The sequence below is a fragment of the Limulus polyphemus genome, unplaced genomic scaffold, assembly GCF_000517525.1.
Source record: "Limulus polyphemus unplaced genomic scaffold, Limulus_polyphemus-2.1.2 Scaffold8161, whole genome shotgun sequence".
Classification (NCBI taxonomy): domain Eukaryota; kingdom Metazoa; phylum Arthropoda; class Merostomata; order Xiphosura; family Limulidae; genus Limulus; species Limulus polyphemus.
The window spans coordinates 23,531-28,084 of NW_013673771.1; the positions used below are offsets into that span (position 1 = coordinate 23,531).

General features: G+C 36.9%; 2 long non-coding RNA genes across 2 annotated transcripts in view; one reads left to right on the forward strand and one right to left on the reverse strand.

The window, feature by feature from the left end:
• The window catches only part of LOC106475161, a 10,038-nt gene extending 8,411 nt beyond the window's left edge, over positions 1–1,627 (forward strand). The window contains exon 6 of the long non-coding RNA XR_001291789.2: positions 1,514–1,627. This is a non-coding gene — a long non-coding RNA (uncharacterized LOC106475161). The remainder of the gene's footprint in view (positions 1–1,513) is intronic.
• Positions 1–4,554, reverse strand: part of LOC111083095 — a 17,911-nt gene that overhangs the window by 8,726 nt on the left and 4,631 nt on the right. The gene's annotated exons all lie outside the window — the stretch shown is intronic.

The window sequence follows — 4,554 nt, forward strand, 5'->3', positions numbered from 1 at the left end:
ACTATACATGATTCAAGGTAGATACTCACAAAGTTAGGGTTACAAAATGTAATTATACATGATTCAAGGTAGATAGAAAGTTAGGGTTACAAAATGTAATTATACATGATTCAAGGTAGATGGAAAGTTAGGGTTACAAAATGTGACTATACATGATTCAAGGTAGGTACTCACAAAGTTAGGGTTACAAAATGTGACTATACATGATTCAAGATAGATAATCACAAAGTTAAATAGCCTCCCCCCCATACCCAGAAGCTCACTGATAAGCCTGAAAACTTTTAACGCTAGAAACCGGGTTTCAATATCCGTGGTGGGCACAGCACAGATAGCCCAAACAAACACAAAGTTAGGGTTAGAAAATTTTACAATATACATTATTCAAGTTATTAACAAAGTTAGGGTTAGAAAGTTTAGTTGTAAAGAGAGTCTCAGTTAGAAATAGTAGTATTCAGTTATAGGTTGCTTTTGTGCATTTAATTCTAATTAAGGAGAACATAATTGTGTATAATCTTTCACTAAAGACTGCTTTAAATGAAGTGTACTAAAACATAATACCCGGATGTTAGTTAGAAATTTGATACGTTTCACATATTCCCGGCAAACGTTTTTGAATTATTTAGAAATCTGGTTCAGAAAGTCTTGTAAAGATTTCTTTGACTATCTAGTAAGTAATTCCTTAAACGTCCACTAAAGCTAACGATTATATATATGCTTGCTCACAACTCATAAGTCCTCACGTCAGAACAATTTAGTTAAAATCCTCTTAAAAGTAGATATCTACCGAAAGAGGGCGCCACCTTGATTTGTTGTAGTTCGTAATTAAAAAAGGTTATATATATATTTAGTTTGCGATGTGAAAAAAGTATTACTTTTCTGGCTATAAGGAAACATTAGTTTATTTGTAGTAACTGTAATTTATATTTAAAATTATCTTAAACAATAAATTTACAGAACACAGTTATTTCTGATGCAAGAAAGTTGCATTGCAGCATTTTTAAGTGAATTCCAAGATAAGTTTCCTAATTCAACGTACTTTAGTCTATTTTATCACTTATAATAAAACTAACTGAAATAAACTCATATTTGGAAATAATTTTTATAATTGTTAACAATGACTTGGCCCGGCATGGCCAGGTGGTTAAGGCACTCGACTCACAATTTGAGGGTCGCGGGTTCGAATCCCCCGTCACACCAAATATGCTCGCCTTTTTAGCCGTGGGGGCGTTATAATGTGACGGTCAATCCCACTATTCGTTGGTAAAAGAGTAGCCCAAGAGTTGGCGGTGGGTGGTGATGACTAGCTGCCTTCCCTCTAGTCTTACACTGCTAAATTAGGGACAGCTAGCGCAGAAAACCCTCGTGTAGCTTTACGCGAAATTCAAAACAAACAAACAATGACTTGACTTTTATTTTTTCTGGAATTTCTAATTATACGTGCAAATTTACTGAAATATAAAATATTTAATGTTTCGTAGTAATTATATTTATTAATGTTTCACTCTTCTTTCAGGAATGCGTTTTGAAAGCACACAGCGATTGGAGGAAAAGGAATTCAAAATAAGTGTAGAATTGTTGAAGATCGTAAAACAACGACGTGAACAGTTTCTTCAAACTATTTTTTTTCTATGCTACAATTGCACTTAATTGAAACTTAAGCTTCTTAATTAAGTTTTTTCGTTAAAAATTTTTGTCTCATTAAATTTTCAATTTTTTTTTTTTGCTTTAGATAAAAGTTTTGATTGGTTGTTTGTTGTAAAGGGCAAAACAACATAATGGGTTAAGTGTGCTGTGCCCACTACGCGTATCGAAAGCCGTTTTTTTTAGCTTCAGACTTGCTGGAGGGCTGATAAAAGTAGACGTTTTGGAAAACAAAAACGACACGAGGAAACGTTAATTGCTTTTTAAATGTACTTAAAACAATTAAATACTGACTTTCAACTGATCAGTTGGTAAGGTATGGAAAAGAACAAGGATATCGTTATTAAACAACACATCAGCTAGCAAGTTTTAATCTAGAGGACACTTTTTTATAATTTTTTTAGTGTGAACTATGTGGAATAAATGATATATTATTCTCCTAAAAGGAGATTAATATATCTCTATATTTCTATATTAATATATCACTAATCTCTGCGGAATATTTATTTTATAATCTTGCTCAACTTACGTAAGAATGAGGATTCCTATTATAATTCTACAATGAACGTAAGTCCCTATAAAGGTGAGAACCGCAGGTAAAACAGGTGTTATTGCTAAACACATTAATATAAACACTGTTGTAATTTGTTTGTTTGTTTGTTTCCGGTAGAAATTATTTCCGAGGATCTTCAGCGATACAAGTCCTTTCTTGATTAAACCAGTTTATTCTTCCTCGATACAAACTTTTAGCACACAGTAGTTCCACAATCAGTACGTTTCTCGTCACTTTAAACTTAACAACTTTTATAATACACGCAATAAATCACAGCGATTCACAATCTCGATAACTTCGTGCTCTGGACGAGTGCAAAACACACACTAGCTCGAAACTAATAGAATCTTAAATTACACGGAACTCAAAGTAACTGCGGCTCTCTCTTCATTTATATATCTCAAGCTGGCTTTCTCTGCGAGGCTTATATACTAACGAAGAGGGCATCTCGAACAAACTCGGACTTCCCAGATCATTCGAGAAACTCATCACGCACGCAACCAGCGCCAACGCGCCAGCAGAGTCACGTGACTTCCGCTGTCGTAACAACCATATAACCCGAGTGCTTTCGAAAGGTGGACCTTTCTTCTTTAGGGACAAACTGGGAATACTTAAATCAGTAACAAAAATTTTGAGTAATTAAAATCAATTACTTTTGGTGCTAACTATGTTACGAATCTTGCTTCATTTATTTAAACTTGTCACGTGATAATTTATGTTATGTGTATATAAAAAAAAAGAGTTGTAACTCACGAACTTAATTTCCGTTTAACTTCTAAGTTTGTTTTTTTGTTTTGAATTTCGCGCAAAGCTACACGAGGACTATCTGCGCTAGCCGTCCCTAATTTAGCAGTGAAAGACTAGGGGGAAGGCAGCTAGTCATCACTACCAACCGCCAACTCTTGGGCTACTCTTTTACCAACGAATAGTGGGATTGACCGTCACTTTATAACGCCCCCACGGCTGAAAGGGCGAGCATGTTTGGAGAGGGAAGGTGGCTAATCATCGCCACCCACCGCCAACTTTTGGGCTACTCTTTTGCCCACGAATATTGGGATTGACCGTCACATTATAACGCCCCCACGGCTGAAAGGGCGAGCATGTTCGGTGGGACGGGGATTCGAACCAGTGATCCTCAGATTACGAGTCAAGCGCCTTAACCACCTGACCATGCACTCGTTAAGTTATGAATTGTCTAGTTTTTGTCAAAAATACTAAAAGATAAAAACTTGTAGTTTTAGTTGGTTTGTTGTTAAGCACAAAGCTACACAATGGGCTATCTGTGCTGTGCCCACCACAGATATCGAAATTCGGTTCTGAGGGCTTGTAGTTTGTAAATGAAAGTTCTGAATTTAATTATATTGAAGAAGAGAAAAATATAATATAATAAGATATAGTAAATACAATACAGAATAAGATGTTAATACAATACCTACGGCCCCATGGGACTGTCGGTGTACAATACAGAATAAGATGTTAATACAATACCTACGGCCCCATGTGACTGTCGGTGTACAATACAGAATAAGATGTTAATACAATACCTACGGCCCCATGGGACTGTGGGTGTACAATACAGAATAAGATGTTAATACAATACCTACGGCCCCATGGGACTGTGGGTGTACAATACAGAATAAGATGTTAATACAATAACTACGGCCCCATGGGACTGTCGGTGTACAATAAAGAATAATGATCAATCTCACTCTTCGTTGCCCCCCCCCACCCCCAAGTGGTATGTCTGCGGACTTATACAGCTAGAAACCGGGTTTCAATACCCATGGTGGGCAGAACACGGCTTAACAACAACAACAACAACACATTCGCTTTTCGATTAGAGTACGACACGAGTTGGCGGTAGGTGGTGTTAACTACCCCCCCCCCTCCTTATCACTTCCAAATTAAGGCAGGTAGCCCTCATGTAACTTTGCGAGAAATCCGCCAAACAAAGAAGTCGAGTAATGGATATAAATATAGTAAAACGTTTTGTTTGACGTCAGGCCTATGGAGATACTATCCTGTAACTGTTTATGGCAGTAAAAGTTATCCGTTTACTGTGCAGCTGTATTTTTCCAGCTTGATATCGAACTAAGATATAGAAACATGTGTAACTTATTCAAGTCATCTACCCTCAAGACTTTCGGTGGGACAGCGTTAAGCCTACAGACTTATAACGCTAAAATCCGGGGTTCGATGTCCCGCGGTGGATACAGCTGGCAACCCAATGTGGCTTTGCTCAAAGCAAACAAACAAATCACCCTCAGAATGGAGGTTAAGGTAGGCAAGTGTAAAAGTCTTTATTTCTCTTTTGGGATGTTATTTTTACCTAGGTAATCAAATCCCATATCAAACATTTG